Source organism: Anopheles coluzzii, chromosome 3, assembly GCF_943734685.1.
Source record: "Anopheles coluzzii chromosome 3, AcolN3, whole genome shotgun sequence".
NCBI lineage: Eukaryota > Metazoa > Arthropoda > Insecta > Diptera > Culicidae > Anopheles > Anopheles coluzzii.
Window position 1 is genome coordinate 47,913,514 of NC_064671.1, and position 19,291 is coordinate 47,932,804.

Sequence of the window (19,291 nt, forward strand, 5' to 3'; positions counted from 1 at the left end):
ACGCAACACAAACATATATACAACTACACACCTGGATGCTCTACTGGTCTGATGAGGCTCTCAGGGCGCTTGAACTTCTGTACACACCCCATTAATTATAACTATTGATTAATTCGTCCCTTATCTCTTTGCAGGGATGATATAGCCTCCAACGGCACTGTTCGAGAACTTGCCTAAATTCAACCAACTTCCATTCGATCACTACACCAGAACAGCCTGATCATGGTACAGACGAGGAAAGTGTGGAAGAAAGAGCCATAATCACCATCATCATCACCATCACCATCATGATTACCACCCTGCAACGACAACACCACCAGCTCCGCCCAGTTTACTTCAGCCCCAGGCCCTGCTTACGAACTCCATTGGAAAGAAATACAAACCTTTTCCCCGGCTCTCGAACAGGGATCAAATCATGCAGAAAGGATTCATATTTCTGCTCCTACACCCTGCTTGATTTGCCTGACCGGTTGGCTGTTCGTTCAACGCAAGCTGTCCCCATGGCGGCATTTCGCACAAAATCGGCAAACAACACAGGCGCACTCGTGGTAAAATTGCAGAGCACTCATCCCTGGGCTCCCACACCAGCTGTCGATGAATGATGATAAATTTGTAATTAATTGATGAAAAATGGCATCACCATTCGCATGCGAGTGTACTACGGAGAAGCACTCCAGTACGGTGGAAAGCTCTGCAAGAACATCAACGCATGGGCAAAGCAATAACGAAAAAATAACACAGACACATACTATGAAATCCAATTCTGTGCTCCTGCCACACGGCAGATCCACTACCATTTGGCCGAGTTTTGTTTGTGTTATAACTTCCCCGTCGTCAAAACGTCGTTCAACAGCCGAAGAAAGATGATACTAATTTACCCGTCATAAGCAGACATCGTGGAACCGGGACGTGCGCCACTCATCTACCAAACCAGAAAAAATGGCTAGTTGGAGAAAAAGGACAACGAAGCGAAAACACCAGCAACAGCACGAGCAACAATGGTTTTCCAAAGAAGGCTGAGCCAACCATGAAAAACGAGTACTTTATGGGAGGAAAAACTTGACAGGACCAACTCTCGCGCTTCAACAACCATCCACCAGTCGAGTCGCACCATGGACCTTCGAAGCTGATGCGAGAGGATCCGTGTGAAGGATTTCACATCAGAAATTCCATTCTGAGGCATGTCGTTGGAATGCCTTCATCATTCTTCTACGTTCCATTCATCGTTTACACATGGCTCGTTTGCTGCTTTTCGGACACATGTTTTGCACGCAAAAGAAACATACACACAGAGAAAACACACACGACAAGCACAGGGGCTTCATCCCACTTGCGTGTATTACAAAAAAGTCACCACCTTTTCATTCAAATGGTCCCTTCAGAAAAAAGTGCTTCTCTTCTTTTACATTCTTACGCAAATATACAAATTTGGATACAGCGTGTGACGTATACCGTAAGTTTAAACGATCTATTGTTTTGTGTTGATTCCACTGCACAACACATGCAGTGCACAACATTATTCGCTTTTGCTCATTCATTCTTATTGCTACTTTCTTACTCAAATTTTGCGTTGCGAATGATCATTGGTGCTAGCGCTTCTGACACTGAGCAGAATTTACACAATAGAGAAAAGCATACGCATGACACAAGCGCACCTCAAGTATCTTCCATTCTAGAGACTCTCAGGGTCAAAAATTACAGCGTTTCTAAAAGCAAACATAGTGTGTGCAGGCAAACATCAACAAACGAAGAAAAAGAGAATCCACTTCTGAAACATCATCTGCCTGCTGGAATCATTTTCATACTTTAAGTCGAATAAGCATGGCGCTATTGCGGTATCCTTCACGAGCATCATAATTCCCCCAACAAGAATCAACAAAAACATAACGAACGTCCGGAGTTGTATCAAAAATTATCGCAATTGTTGAGCGAAGAATATATAATGATAAAGGATGTATATACCTTGCTGGTATACATTTGTTTCCCCCATTTAGCTGAACACTGTGTGCCCGTTGTGTTCCTTCAAACATTCTATTATACATTCGACCAGTGGAATTAATGATGAATAGATGATTTGTTGTTTGAATGGACAGCATTTACCATTTAGACTGTTATCCTTGTTGTTGATTATTGTATTATAGTTATTCGCTAGAGAAATATTAAAAAAATACACAAAGATGAAAGCCTTAAATTAGTGCCTAGGATATGACTATTTTAAGAAGTCATAACTAATATAATAACATTTGGATAACAGGATAACAGCTTTCGTTAGTGATAGGTTATGGAAAAATGTGTTGTACATCTCTGCGTGGATGACAGCGATTATCCGTTACCCATGCAATGCAAATTCAATAAAGAATCAACGCAAATTGTCAGTTTTACAGTATGTTTACGCGTATGAAAAATCAAAACATATCGTCTCGGTTCATATTTCTTTCAAATTATCTACACCTCTAAGTTCTTTCTACTAGATTACAATGAACAAATAATTCAGAACGACATACACGAAACATAAGCACGACAAGAGTTTCAGATAGAATGCAGACAGCCTAAAACCATTCCATACTACTATGACAATTAATTGCCTTGTTCTGCTTAAGATACAATACAATGGAAGCAAACAAGCTTATCTTTCCCATCCGATAACAGAACCATATCAGCAAGACGACAGCAACCAGAGTGAAAGTAATTGGAAAATTTAAAATATGGCTCACATCAATTTAGTCGGCTTTCGGGAATTTGGCAATTCTGGGCGCTTAGAAGATGGATCTAGTCGCACAATTTTCGTACATCCTCTACTGCACCGTTGTTTTAGCGGTGTTGCCTGTACCTCTGCTGCAGAGAAAAAATATGCCCAGAATCAGGTTAAATTAATCGTTCCGGTTTTAAGCAATTTCGTTCGCTCGTCAGCTATGTTGCTTTCCGTTTTGGTCATCGCCGTTGCTGTTGTTGAATGTCTTAGCTCGTTTACCAGCTGCAACCAAATTTCGATCCACTAGTGCACATCACCCAATGCACAGCACACAGCAGTTGAGATACTAACATTCCATCCGATTTGCTGCACATTTGCTGTTTCTCTTGCTTTTTCGAACAGGTGTAGCAACATTTTACTATTGCTTGCATAAGGATACATAGAGATACATTGAGAAAGAAAGGGACAGCGATGGACACAAAGAGAAATAAAGGAGAGTGAGGAAGTGGGAGACAGAGAGAAGAGCGGAAATGTTGAAGAAATAAATTTTCTAATTTGCTGAATGTACATTTAGAACATTTTTCCCAACTCACAACGGTGCACCCAAATTAAACCGAACAATGTTTCTTGCTCGAAATTCCTCATGGGAAAGGGAAGGAAAAGGACACCCTCAAAAACCTGCTACAGAAACACCCAAGCTAGACGAACAATCAGTAGCAAAATCCTGTCCTAAAGCATATAAATAGTGCACGTACGGAACACACTATATGCAACACGAAACGAACGATCTTAGGAGCTACCAACAAGTCATTGTTTCTTGCTACAACTGCTGTTCGCAAACAAAAATGTGCCATCTATCTCTGACCAAGCGAGTTGCTAGCATAGAAATTCTTACTCGTAAAAATCAACAATCACGATGAAGGATTGCAATGGGTTGCGAATTGTTGTGTGTGGAGCCGGATACCATACCCCACCACCATCATCTGCCAGTTCATAAGGAAGACACAATCAGAGGTAGCTTATATGCGGAACTATTGCTAAAACTATTGCTATGCCGGATAAGTAAGTAAGTATTGCTAAAACGCAATGAAACTGCTTCAGCACTCGTATGTCGGTACAATATCTACCGATGCATAATATACACAATGAACAGGATCACTCATAATCCTCGTTTAGAATGGTCGATGCGCAAACGATAGAACTGTAAGCATCCGGTCTAGTAGGTTTTCACATTTTTGAAGATGGACCATTTTTTGGTTTTTTGCATATCCCCCCTCGAACGGTCCCCTGCATACGGTGCTTCTACCATCCCAACCATCACTTCAATAAGCAATGCTGCAACAGTACAGATGGGAACGAGAACGAATTTATTTGTTTTCCATTTCCAAACTGCTTCCAAGCACTTCTCCAGCCCATTGTCCTGTCATCGTGGGTATATTTCCATCAGTTTTATTCCCCAAGCATCGTCTATCACGACCATCCTATTTATCGTCCACCATCATTTTGTGGTACCATCTTGAGTGAAATCTCCAAAGATAGATAATTTGATATTCTCCTGAAAAACATTTGCTGGCAAACGTAAAATCCCTCAGCATCCCAAAATCTGTGCTGCTACACTCATATATACTCACACACACACACACACACACACGTACTTCTACGCTTTGCACAACTTTCCGAAATTTGGTCTGTCGGTTTATGCTGACAACCAACGTCGTCGTATGGTGCAACGCCGAGGGAGTTAGCCAGTGAGGTTATAACGTTTCGGTCGGAAGCTTGTCAACAAGAACTAGTCTTCAAATGCTTGCGTATCTTACTCACAATTGTATCCATCTGCCAACACACAATACTTTTTCTTCACAACAAACTATCTATTCGTCCTGCTCCTGGCACCACCCTGCCCAACCATGCCAATCAATGGCGCATCGGTCGGTCAGACAAGCTCGTCAGGAGATGAACCTCGAAAATCGATCACGTTTGCATAGTTTGTGAAGTGCATTAAAAACTGCACACTTGCATCTACAATCATCCCAGTTTGACCTAATCCATTTTTTCCTATCTAACGAGACCCGAGCGAGCTTCAAGAATGAAGCAAGGATTATACCGACTAAATACATTCACAACTTTTTCGTCCTGCATCAGCACAATTGCAATCAACCTGCCTCCGAGTTTGGTACGCAGAAGCGCAGAGTGGTGTGTTGCTTTTCGATTCATCACAACCAATGAGTGCATTGGATAGTGCTGTTCACTATATTTTTTACCACCGTTTATGCTCGTCAGTTACTAATAATGATAAGCATCTTGGTATTTGGAGATCGTTAGTTATCTATTAAAGTTTTCAATCAAACCAAACCTGTCCATCAAACCATACGATTACAAGAGCAATTAATTATTGTTCCAATGTTTAAGGCCCGCTCATTTGATTTACGTTTTAGGATTTGATTTACGTTCAATTGGACATCAATCCATGATCTAATCATTACAGAAGCTACAAAAACACCAACCAGAGGCCGCCGTATTGATAATTTCTTTTTATATTTTGACCCTTCAACGAAAGCACGGTACGACGTTGTTCATTCAAATGCTAAAATAACTCATTATTTTTAAGACGCGTTATGAATTAACAACTTTTGCAAAACTCATAACATCATGTTCTACCTTTTTTGTTGTTGCAAAACACGATCTTGTTCCCAACTTGAATACTCATTTCTCTCACGATTCATTCCCGCCGTTAAAAGTTTAAGTTAAAAGATGAAAACTTATTTAACTTGCGAGGATTTTTATTCCAAATCGTGGCTTTATGACATCCCAACATGCAACTCGACATATTTTCGAACGCTTCTCTGACCGTAACCACTCCGGCAGTTCCTGTCTTTTCCTTTTTGGCGACCCTTATTCTACTATAAACGTGTAACACATTCCAAACACGAACACTTGTGCCCTATCATCAAACGCTTTCAGAAGTGTCTTCCACGTACCGCATAAAGCTATCATACGTCCAACGTACGTTGGCGGCCATTCCATAGGGCAGCAAAGGTCGCGATGCACCGTCGACGGCTCAAATATGTGACCTGCTTTCTGGTGAAATTACACTTTAAACTATTTAGTCCCGTATCGCATCACTTTGTCCTTTAGAGCCACTCCAGCGTCACCGACGTCATCTTGGCCGTGATATGTAAGGGTCGTTCATTTCGTGTTCATTTATTGCGGTTCTGCGGTACGTGCAGTATAGGTAGAAAACCAAAAACTAAACTATCACCTCTCCATGCGACTTCCAGTTTCCGTAACACTACATTCTCTAATCTAACAAGAACATCCATTCGCACGGGAAGAAAAAAAAACAAGCATCGTAAAGGGGACTACTACCACGAAGGGAAGATGCTAGGGAAGCGACAAGTTTACCCCTGTCACCTAACAAACCCACTGCATCGAAGGACACAAAACAGTACGAAGCATTTTAATGCGAAATCAAGACTTTAATTACTAACCCCACCCTTCGTAGTCTCCCCATGAAATCCTGCCTGTGCATATTATGCCGGTCATGAGCTATTCCCACTTAAGGGGAAAGCGTAGAGCATCCTTCCCTATCTACAATCTACGTTCTCGTCCCCACAGTTGAGGTCAATTTCTTGCGCCCCTGTCAAGCTTAACTCTTGCGGCCTGTGACCATTTTAACTTACCAAAAGCTCTCTCCGAGCCCTTAGTTCCGGGTTTTCCTACATCGGCGCTCCAGTTCTGACATAAAACTCGAATACCGTGCACCAAGTGCCATGACATTATCACGATGATTCGATCTACACCTCTGTCGACGTCGACTTCAGCAGCAAGTTCACAACTTCTACGACACACAGCACAGCGCAGAACAGTGTCGCCCTAACTAAGTCCGATGGTGTGCGGGATAAATTTGTGCAACTTTACATTGTTTTAATAAACTTTTGTACACACAGCTGCACACAACCGCGACCACCGAGCAGTTTCATTGCGAAGTGTTACTCTTACGTAGAGCGAATTTAGGACGGGCAGCGCACCGACTAGTATCCACCGGGTACACTCTATGTCAGCAAGATTCACCTTGCACAGCTGGATGTCGTTAGTGCGCGCGTCCTGGAGGAAGTTCGTCTCTCGATTTCGCACCCCATGAGCATGTTTGCCGTGAACCGAGACGCCAAAACTTGCGCAACTTCACCTGCTAAAGCACTGCCGCAGGGTGTCATCGAGCCCGCCCGGCATATCGAGAAGGGTACGTACGGTACGAAACAGGGGCTAATGTATGCACAGTTAACTTTTACTCCCACTGTTTAACGTGCGACGCGGCACGTACTCTACCTCCCGCAGCACATTTCCATCGGCATAATTGCTCCTAGAGAGCCACCTACCTCTGAGCAAACGGAATACTGGGAACAAAAAATCCTCTCGAAACAAATCCAAAGCACCAACAAGCGCGCCTCTACTCTACACGTTGCAGGAAGTACTTAAATGTAGGAAACTACCTCCCGCCAAGCCACTTGTCCTCGGCTAGTCGACCGACCTACAACTGGGCAACCCGTTGGCCAATATGGTTGCAATCTGTAACGAGTATTTGATTCGATTTATGTGCACAAGTTGGTACTCCGTTGTTGGTTTCCCCGTTTCTGTCGTTCTAGGAGGCCGGATTTGGATTTCGAATGAAGGAATACAAGTATAATTGCCGCTTTTGTTACAACCATGGGGATGCAATACCTCTTGCATTGGGGTACAAATGTTAATTCCAGTGACAAATAGTTGCTTTCCTTCTTTTTCCTCTTTACAACAAACGGGAAATTTATATGTGCTCAATAAACATAAAAAAAAAGTTTCTAACAAGTTCGTTAATTCGATCTAACTCTTTTTGGCTCTCTCCCCAAAGAACTTTCGCAAAAAAAATTTTAAAGGCTTTTGAATCCATCAAATTCAAATATTCATATAATTCTTTCATTATGTATTAAACAGTAAGAATGTTTCTACCAAGCCGGTTGCACCTGTTCAACTTAACCCAAGACTTATTCTTGCGAAATTGCATAGCCCAGGAAGAAATAATAATCTTTTCATTACAAACAAAAACTCGTATTTGTATAGTAGCTTTTCAAAGATAACCTCTACATGTTGATATTCAATTTATCTTGTATTGTTCCCTTTTCACATTCACACAAGTACGATGATCCCACAGACTAGACTTATAACAAAACAAAAATATCATATTCTTATCACAACTTGTCTTGAAATATTTTTCTTTGGTACTTTTAAAACACTTATATGATTGCTACTTCACCACGATTGACAGTTTGTATTAAAGAGGATATTCTACGTCATTAAATTTTAACGGTACATGCTTCTCAATCAAACATGCATGCGTACACTGAGCCAAAGTAAATGAGGTGAGCTTGTGTTTCTTCGACCATGAACAGCTGAGTTTCAGAAAGAATGTCGCTTCTAAAAAAAGTCCACCCACTGACGATCTTACACTCAGCGTGAGCGCAACTGCCATTGACAAGTGACGAATACCAGAGCTTAGAAGAAAGGCTTCATCGTTCTCGATCGAGCGCTTTGCGTGTGTCACGTACTCTGTGTCATCTAGCAGCATGGTGGTAAAGCGATCTGTACACGTTCTCCGACTGACGAATGCACAATTGGCAGATTTATGCAAAGCTAAGTCATCGGCGGTGCCATCAGGACAATACATCCAATCATCTGGAGCATTTACACACTGTGTATGTGTCTGTGCGTGTATGCACACGCTTCATATACGCCTACCACAAAATCCACCAATATGCATACGCAAAAGCCCGTCAGGTTGTGTGATTGTTAGTGGCAAATTCCAGCAGCAGCGACCCGAAACAGTCGTACACACTGATGGCATACTGCTATAAATCATTATTCCGATTTAATTAACAATCAATATTCAAACATTAGCCCACGGCCAAGCCGTTCATGCACAATTCTGTGCGAGATGAGCGACGGGTCACCGATGGCCGGGGTTCTTTTGCAAGCGGATTAGTTTCCTTCACACCTCAATCGCGTGTCCACCCGAGAGCTTCCACCCATTCTATATGGCAGTGTTAGCGAACACGCAGTTAGCGTGCACCGCCTATCCTGTATTTGAACAGAGTGACATCACGGCCACGGTGGTGGTCAACACGCATCCTGCTAACGCCTGTCCTTTGCCTGTATTATACTGACCACCCGTTCAATACCCGTCTCCCGCGACACTGTGTCGCCATCGTTGTGTTCACTGCCCGGTGTACACTGATAGGTTCCGGCAGGATGTGTACATAGCAACGACACCTATGTCTCCGGTCGAATGAAGTTGTTTAATGCTTGAGAATAATATATTTATAACGCCACAGCCTCATTATGGTCGGTCCATGCAACAAGAACGTCCGAACAAGTGGGGTCTGCGCTGGATGGCTGATACCAAATTGGTGGATTATTGAAGGGGATTTAGGATTATCATTAACTCCATACCAGACTTGCTCCACGGTGGTGGAGAGAACAGGCGCAGATATGTCCGCAACGCGCGTTTGTGTACTAATAAGTGTTCATTGTACAAATGGTTGGTTGACTGGTTTGTCGTTCATTAGAATAATTGAACTGCCGTTAAATTTTGAGGAAGAAATTAATTAATCATCAGCAATATTTCCACTGGCCGCTGGTCAACCAACCACACCACCACAAGAACACAAATCGCCATTAAGCTAGCCAGAACAGAACAGACAATCAAGCAATTATGTGTCCTTTTTAACAGTTAAGCGTGAACTACTGTCTGCAACCAAAACAGTGATTACGAGTAGCAAGGTATTATTATTTCTTTCCTATATTTTTTGCAAAACAAACTGAAATATCAAGTATGATGCATCTTTAAACAATGAATTGTTTAATTTAAGACAAAAATATCAACATCTTTTTAAAAATCTACAACTGAAACCCCTCAAGTAACATCCAATTTTTTAATTCGAACAAAATAGTTTCGCTATCTATGTTCTGTCAACTTATATAATTCCAATGACCAACAATCAACAATACATACCTCTATAGAACGTTTCGATTATCGTGCTAAATCCAAATCAATTTCTGAAAAATAGGAGAAAAAATCACACTTAAAACTTGTTTATTGACTTAAAAGATTTTAGCAGAACAGAAAGGTGCTAAATATTACCTACATAAAAAAAAATGCAATTTTTTATTATAATAATAATAATTTGATCGGCCGGTTACTTATGAATCAGAACACCCTTTCGGAGACCACAATATGGTGTACCATGTTCACATTTAAAATATACCCCAATTCAAAATTGAGATGAGCAATTGAACTGTTCAAACTTACTCGACTACAAATAGCATCCATCATAAGCTAAATCAAGTCTATCATCACCAACATGTAAAACTTGAATACGTTGACGATACTCGAATCAGCGTATTTTGAACGCAAGATTGCAGCATATTTTCTCGAGCGCGTAATTGCACTCCTGGGACATATGGTTTGACAGCTTATATTTTTTAACTTAAAATGACATCACCGCATTCATCGATTGGATGTGGGAAGCCGTTTGTTTGGATTAGGGAAACGATTTAAAATCATTTTTTATTTGTTATTCGGTGAATTTGCAAGAAAACAAACGATTTTGTAATGTATCTTTGTTTGTACAATATTGTTCCACTGACATGATGAAATGTTTACTTTCTGACTTTAATTAGAATAGTTATTTTTTAATTGAATTATCTCATTATACGAAAAACTAGTTCAAAGGATACACCATATAAATCAGGCAATTTTCTTACTTTGCTTCAGTAAAAAAAATTACTGAGAGCTATTCAGTCATAGATAGTTCTGCTGAATTTATGCATTGATGTAATTTTTTGTCCTGATTTTCAGTAAAACAAGTAATGCAAATTTAAGTAATCCTCAAAAGCCTTAAAACAAGCCTATCGCGATAACCCTCTTGCTCGTGATGTGCAAACGGGTGAGTAGGTAAGCGCTTACAGGCACCCCGATAAAATTTCAGGTAAGAATTCTGATAACATATTATCTGAGCTTGCTGAATTTATTTTAAAGAATTGGCAGCCATGTTGTTATGTAAAATCTTTGCTACAATCTACTGCGCTGGATGAAATTTCGTTGTGACCGTGAGTGCTTACACAATCGTCAAACCATTGTTTAGGTATAATACAATTTAAAACTGTATCAAACACTATGAAACATGAATGAACATGAGCTGAACGAACTGCCTTACTGCGCAGCAATATAAACCTCAATTTGAACGACTTTTTCGTCAACTTTTCGTCAACAATCACTATCAATTACTGAACAATCAGTGATATTAGGATGGCTTTATTGTGATTACAGTAGCATCAGCTGTCATTTCGGTTAGCATCAAAGATTACTGAATCGTTCAGTAAAAATAATTAACTGAAACGATTACTGAACTTTCCGGCGATAACATTTACTGAACTGCGGTTAAAAAATAGTGGGTAAACAGATCCACTGTATTTTTTTAATTTATTTATTTTTATTCTAATAGTTCATGCAGTACTTTTAAAACTTTGTTATCAAAGTTTCGTCCTTTTCGTATCATGTAATATTACCCACGCCGGGCATGTAGTTAAGTCGTGAGAGTTTACGAATGAACCACGGTTATCATCCATATAATATATTTGTATTCTTGTAACTTTCACGTTCTTGTTGAGAATGGTATAAAATGACCTTAGTTTTAGGAGAAACCTTAGCTTTGCTGAAATTTATTTTCCCTGTTCAATGTCACGTTGCAAGCACTGCAAACGTCCGCAAAAGCAGAGAGACTACTAACCTCATTGGGTTTACCTCAATTACAGAACAGTCAATGAACCGTGCTTCGACCTTTCCTATCCTCTTAACTCTACACTCTTACTACATTACCTTCCAATGAATAGTGCAAAGGATTCATGTGCCGACAGCAATTCCCATGACAAGCACTCTATTGCACTACTCGAAATCACCACAATACTGTGTGTTCGAGCAGATGACCTAGTTCAATTCCAACCTACCGAGTGGCTCTGGTTCGTATTGCTATAGCTCTCATTCTCTTTTCCACAGAGATGGAAAAAACAACATCAACATATATTTACGCCAAATGTGTGCACCCGTTTGCTACAGAGACTAGTTCTATACAACATTTCATCATAAGTTGAATTAAGTACATATTAATGCGGTTACTCTCGTTCTAATTAACTTTTATATTACACACAACCATTTTTAATCATGTATTATCAATTTCCCTAAATATTGCAGGCTATTTGATCGATATGTGCAAAGACCAATCTGATTATATCTAGATACAACTTCAACACACTCTAAAGTTACAATTTAGATAAATCACATCCAATGTGACCACAAATTTAACAAAGACAAAGCCTTTACGTTAAAGTACTTATTTTTATTTGGCATGAAATGTTCTACTTTCTCTACGCAAAAAAATCTGAAAAATAACTTATCAAATTAACATGAACATGTATGAAAAAGCTGTACCAAACCCACTCACAAATTATTCACACCGCGAGTAAATGTGCACTGCATGTTACCAATATTTTAAACAAAGCGACAACTAAACACGCATTCCCTCAGCTCTCAATGTTCCATTTTCCCTGAAATGCGGTGCAGGGGAGTGCATTGTCATGCAAACGTGTCCGTGCAGAATGTCATCGAAATGAGACGAAACTTTTGAGCAACGAATAATAATTTATCACATGTTAACACACGACTATTCAAGAGCGCACTTGTGCTTCGTTCACTCTCGCAGCCACACAAACATACACACACACACACTTTATCGCTTAGAGGAAAAGCGCCACGTCTCGGGAATTCGTACAATGAAATTGGGACACGGCAAGCGAAACGACCCGTGATACGAAAATATAAAACACTCCTTCGCGACACTCGTACCAACTAAAGCAATAGAAATGAATGCGCACCATGAGGCAGTACCATTTTGTCGAGCGAAACGGCGGTCCTACTACAGCAATACGGCACTATCTAACGACGCTATCAGATGGCCCTTTGCAGCGCATGAAGGTAACGCTTGCACATCCATATCCTGCCGGACGGCTAGTTTGGCGTCCCAGCGGTCAACAACGCAACCTTGGAGCATTCGCGCCAACAGCTCGAACGGGAATAGGACGAGATTGCTACAAAACGCGACAAACGCGCTGCTCGACTACCACGCGCGTTCTCTCTGTCTCTCGATGGGATCGAAAACAGCCCGCACTGGAACCCATTTAATCCGATAATTACATTAAAATTTTAATTAAAACTTAATTCAATCTCGGTACCGCACACTCAGTTGCTTCGGAGCATTTCGCTCACTTTAGATCCCCCATGAACCTTCCTGGCGCTTAGCAGCAGACGTCAATGTCTAACACTTTGCGTAGCAAGCGTGTAGTTAGATTAGTGGAAGCAACCTAGTTGTCATCTCTGTCATACCGAAGCAAACATGTACACATATGAACTCCTATTCAAGACTAGCATAGTATAGTAAGAACCTGTATCAAAGAAAGGATGGACTTTATTGTCACGTTACTGTTAATTGTTAAATCTTCCATTTTAAACCGTTATTTAGGTTTAGACGTAATACACTTAAACGATACTATATGCTAATAACCACTCAAAGTGCCTTAACATGTAAATTCATTAATTAAAAAGAACAAATACGACGCAAACGTAACTCCATAACATCTCACTTTTCTTCTCACCGCAAAACTATTCATTCAGGGAAATAGTACAATAATGGATTCGTTTAACAGATAGAAGCGATTTCGGAAACTTCTCTATCAATATAATTAATCCGCAGTTCCCATTTGTTACACTCGCACACGCACATAACACATTACACTACAAACTGCAATTCCCCGCATGTTGATTGTTGCCTATAAATTGTGTTCTTGTGGGGCTGAATAAATTAGCATTCCCTCAAATCAAGCGTACTTTTCAGGTAGAAATAAATTCATCATTTTGCACAGATACATGCATATGCACAAACACACCGATATGATGATTTTTCCAGTACGATTTATCACTGGCACAATCAGAACGGGTTTTGTTGTTTTCATGTGACAAATTAACCAACCAACCCGTTCCCAAACTGTAAGCCGAATACATTTCGAACGAAATCGCTTCATTTATCAGACCAAATAACTTCAGATAATCATTGAGGTCAAATGCGATTGAAACCCGTATTGTATATGTACTTTTTGTCACGTCTACCGGATGCTCTCTACACGCCGGCACCAGGCAATTCAGGATGAACATGAAAACAAATTTATGGTAATTTTCGTTTCAATAATCAAAATTTGACCTACATTCACACACGATAAACTCGGTTCATCCTATCGTCCTCATAGCACTTTCTTCGCGTTGTTCTATTGAAACGACTTTAAATGACGATTACCTACAGATACAGATACATATACACTAAGGGCACGCAATTAGCTGTGGTGAACCACGGTTATGCGCACTGCACTACTTAAACGGTGCCATGAGTAAATACTACCACAACCGCTTTTACCATGGCTGATTACACATTGGATCGAACAGTCGATCGATTTGTGGTCAGCCAGACAACATAATGTTGTTTCTGTGGCTAATGGTACGACAATGAATTCGCACGTTTCAGTTGCATATAAAGCTATAGATATTGGTATCTTCCAATACTACGGCTGTTCAGTATACTATATATTGTAGCTACTATATTTATTTTGAACAACTAACACATTATATGAATTTATTACAATTGCTACGAAAATAGTCTAAAAATTGGTTTGCAGGACACTAAACTTGTGATTATTTAAGGTTACATAATAAATTAATTAATTAATAACACATAATAAATAATAATTATGTACTTTCTTTGTGTAATTATTTTTTAATGAAATAATTGTGCAACGACCTTTTATGTACCTATACAGCTACCAGTTCAACATGATCTGATGTTTTATGCAACAAAACCACAATTATCACATAAGAAAATGCACACTAACAAACCGCACTCTCCACAATGAGAGGAACGGAAAGGCGTCAAACCGAAATTGGCATTCCATTCTGTCATCATGGTTTAGCAATTACCACTCATAAATTACGAAGTATTTCCAGCACGGCCCCACTGATGCTGTACCTCCTCAACTAACCAAACACCATCCTTCCACCAGTTGATAACATGTAGCTAGACGATTTATCTGTTCCTCCCACGGTTGGACTGCGTACAAATGTCAGTGTCACGGGAATAGTGAAACGGAAAATAGTGAAAACCCGCTGATGCAATGAAGGGACGGCAACTAAATGGTGAAAACACCGATACACAGCGATGATTAATGGGGAAAATATGTTATGCTTTTTTATGTTTTTTTTTTCTTTTCCTTTCAATGCCACCAAATCCTACACCACGAACTGAGCGAATCCCCACCACTACATAGTCTATCCAACCAGCCAGCAAACCAAATGGTGTATCTTCCCCCGATTCATACCACAAAACAATCGAGCAGGATAATGAATGAGATGTTTAGCATAATAATTTCCGCTAATTTCTTGTGATACTGGAATGAAGAAAAATAATTCTTAAATAATGAGATGCATTTTATCCACCCTATGGAAGCAACACGTTTGCCGGTGCTTGCTTTGTAGCGTTTTTGTCTGCTTCAATATCTATCTTTATTATTTTGTTCAATTTCGCAAACGAATTAAAACATGATGAGCTTTCCTATTATATTTCTCTGCTTCATGACTTGTTTTCTATAACGATTTAACAAACATATATTTGTTCTATTTGTCAACTTTTGCCATAATCTTTGCCCAGCCTCATTACTATTTTGAATATATTGTTTTATAACATGCAGCATGTTGAGTAGGATATTCTTCTTCTTCCATTTGGTGTATCGACGTACGCGGCCATGGCGGCCTATACAGGGTTTCGAGACTTATTCAGAACCACACAACCGGATAGTCTGTCCTTGTTACGAGGAGACGGGGCATGAGAAACTTGAACCCACGATGGGCATGTTATTAAGTTGTATGAGTTTAGACTGTAGAGATCGCCCCTTAATAAGATATTATGGTATATTATATTAGAAGATACAAATGAAAGATGCGAGAACATTAAATCATCAATTGAAACACGTTTAATACACTCGCGGCCTCCGTATAACAAAACCTCTGTCCTGGGTTCAAATAAGTGTTGCGAAAAATTAAAAACAGGAACGGAATGAAAGGGACTGGTCAGATTGGTAGGTTCTTCAGTAGAAGGTCTGTACTGTATCTGCAGAATATGTCGAGCAAGAAGGATGTGTGGGATCTTTTCCAATGAACTGCCAAACGAGAAGAGTAGTGAAACTCGATGAACAATCTCGGTCGGTAGTACCCGAACACGGTCCAAAATAATGTCCGCGATTTTGTATCTTACATTTTAAGGCTATTTTTTAAGTCGAGACCAACCAACACTTCATGCGCGGCAAACTGAAGAAATTGTAATGCCACGCTTCATACATGAATGCTACTAGTCACAACACAGTTTCCAATAGTACTGACCGGTCCCCGACCGAGCCTATCATTCCTACCGAACCAACGGTCCAAGTATAATAAGTTTTATTCAAAACGAAATTATCGGTAGGAATGAATCGTTTGCCCGCAATTCGCTTGATAGTTCAACATTGTTTCGCAAACGCACGAAATAAATGTTTAACCTAATCAGAACCCTTAAAGCAGTTAGGTGTTTCGTCGATCTTGCATTCGAAGGCTATTCGATTTTTGTGCGTGTGTAAGTTTCCTTACCCGACGCACTTGAAGAGATAACAATCACATACTCGTTAACGCCCAGACTCAGGTTTGGCACATGCGTTCCAATCAAACTCTGAACGATTCTCTCGGTACCGTGTTCTTTTGCTCCAGCTTGCAGGCCAAACACGAAAACACGTAACGAATTAAATATGATTTTTCCGGTTAACACGTGGTATATTTTCGCCACATGCCTATTACCTACAACGAATATTGACGTTCTGCATACAATCGTTTCTCCAGCATGATGTTTCGCTTCAGTATAGCACTGGCAGTAAGGCAACGTAAGAGCCCAGTACATTTAGGATTTAACGCAATTCGCTCGCTTCTTGTTGTTCTTTCGAGTATGTCTTTACTCGTCCATTAGGTTCAGGGTATCTATATTGACCTTTCTCTCCTAAACCAATTCATCTGCATTCAATGAACGTGACCGAATTCAACCGTGTTCAGACACAAAACATCGAACCATTTACAGATCTCCCATCTGCTAACTACATTCCACCTCGCGATTATCTATAGACACTTTGTTCTACTGTTCTCGTAACAAACGTAACCTAAGGGAAATCCCAAAAAAAATGAAATGACTTCACATTTGTTTCGTCGAACCATATAAGGAAACGATTTTGCATATCGATTTTACTTAACGAAAATTGTCAGCCTTGCACAAGAACAAATCTCTGCTTTGGACAGTTTTTATTCTGTCATCAGTCGCCACTGCCCTGAACATCACGTCATTAATTCTGAAAATCCGGTAATGTCCCTTAGCTACCCAAAAACATGCACTAGAATGTGTCCGTTATGACTCATACCGTTCGTAGGAAATACCAGGATGGGTGAACACACCCGTCTAACACTATCACCCACTAACTCACACACCAAAAAGTTTTGCTTATTGGAAGGCGAAAGCACCCTCAAAGCATTGCGATCAGTTTCCGTCCTAGATACACGATGGTTGTAAGACGATGTGTAATCGAGTAAAATTGGCTTGCGTTCGCCATCTACTGCAAGAGCTTATCAACGTGGGATAGTTTTAGCCATTTTGCACACATCCGTTGCAGACTCTGTCCCCCATGTAGAATCGACACGGAAAACAACGACAAAACTAGCTTCGTTAACTCGTTTTTCCAATCCTGCATGGTACGGCGTAACACAAACTCTAGCCTCCGCTGGGCAATCTCTACCATCGCCGTTGGTTATGGCATTAGATATGCAGAGAAAATATTTATTAGACTCCACCGTGCGAATTATAATTTATGGCTTGAATGTGATTACGCTTCCTTCGCTTCATATATGCCACCGTAGCTTTTCTGAAGCCCGCACATTCAAGCGTTGCAATTGTGAGTAGATGGAACGATTTTTTCACGACTACTACCGACGAGACATCCAGCAATCCACTCACCGTTGCAAAATGGATTGCATGTGCAATCTTCTCTATGCGTTTCATGTTTTATCTGGCATCGAGATTATGATAAAGTTGTTCACGGCCCTGTTTCTAGTTTACGATGATCTTGATAAAAGGATCATCGTTTTTTATTCCAAAGAATTACCATTTCGTGCAGACAGTCTAGCAAATGCAGTATTATTGTTATATTTTAACATCGTTGATTAATAAACAGGAACTGCTCTTTCTTGCGATTAAATTATACATATAATGTTCAACGAAACTCGTCAATCTATTACTTTTAACAACACATGGTTTGCCTGAATATCATAGCTTAATGAAACTACATCCAAATGCAAGCCATCTGATTATTTCAACCATGTGTCAATTATTTTGTACAAGATCTTTGTTCATAAATATATCAAGCCTTTCAAATAGTCGAGACCATTTCATTGGAGTTTTTCGAGTGTTTTCGAGGGTAGTTTCCAACCCATCCATTCTCAAACGTCTCTTGTGTTGTGATTTGGAGTTCGGAGGGTTCTGTAAAACAACAGCAGAAATAGTTTCCAATACAAAAACAACCGACATCAAAGTTTCCCAGCAAACAAACCAGAGTTCAGCAAGTTTTGCCAGTATTTCCTAGGTATGGGCTTTGCTACATACAACGCACACCTGTGCAATCAAATAACCAAGAACCTTGGGCTTCGTACCAGTTAGAAGTTGGTCAGTATAGGTTTTATCCTAAGGTTACCAAAATTAAATCCCTCATGTTAAACAACAAAACAGGTCGGTCGTACCACATGTTCGTGGCGGGTTCTTTCTAATACATTCTAAAAATGATAATAACATTCACGCAACAACACACCCATACATATCCTTAATACATGAGAGAAAGGGTATTCTTTTACCGAAGCAATGTCTAAAACCATCGTCAACACAAGCACATGCTGCCAAAGAAAATAGAGAAAAGACGACACAAGTCCTTTTCCAGTGAGCTGTCGTTAAGACACGCCTTTACATATCTGGTCACTCTTTTTACAGATGAACGAACTAACTCACTCAAACGTTTTTTTTTTTGTACATATCAGTAAACCTAGCGCCGTGTAGTAAATTCTAAAAGCAAATAGTTTCACCAAGCGAATCGAAAAATCTTAGGCTACACTGCCTGACTGGGAGTGTGCATACCTCAAAACAAAATGACATAGAAACGCATGGCCTGCGAACGGAAAGTGTTGTGGTCGCTCATGAGTATACACAGAAACATCATTGAATGTCTTTCTTTTAAATTACAAATTTGAGATTTGATTTGATTTGACATACAATTCTCTTCAAGCTACTAGCATCCAAAAGTTATGTAATACAGTCGCAATATCACCGTTCAAAGCCTTGTTGGAGGTTGAAAAGAATGAGG

The 19,291-nt window shown here is 40.1% G+C and overlaps 1 protein-coding gene and 1 long non-coding RNA gene across 10 annotated transcripts in view; one reads left to right on the forward strand and one right to left on the reverse strand.

Annotated features, from left to right (window-relative positions):
* LOC120959086 (uncharacterized) overlaps window positions 1-5,145 on the forward strand; it is a 40,587-nt gene extending 35,442 nt beyond the window's left edge. The window contains exon 3 of the long non-coding RNA XR_005752127.2: window positions 135-5,145. This is a non-coding gene — a long non-coding RNA (uncharacterized LOC120959086). The remainder of the gene's footprint in view (window positions 1-134) is intronic.
* Window positions 1-19,291, reverse strand: part of LOC120959085 (tyrosine-protein phosphatase Lar) — a 226,038-nt gene that overhangs the window by 173,132 nt on the left and 33,615 nt on the right. For all 9 annotated transcript variants that reach the window (XM_049610033.1, XM_049610032.1, XM_049610031.1 and 6 more), the window contains one exon: window positions 9,735-9,778. The gene's annotated coding sequence lies outside the window, so the exon portion shown is untranslated. The remainder of the gene's footprint in view (window positions 1-9,734; window positions 9,779-19,291) is intronic.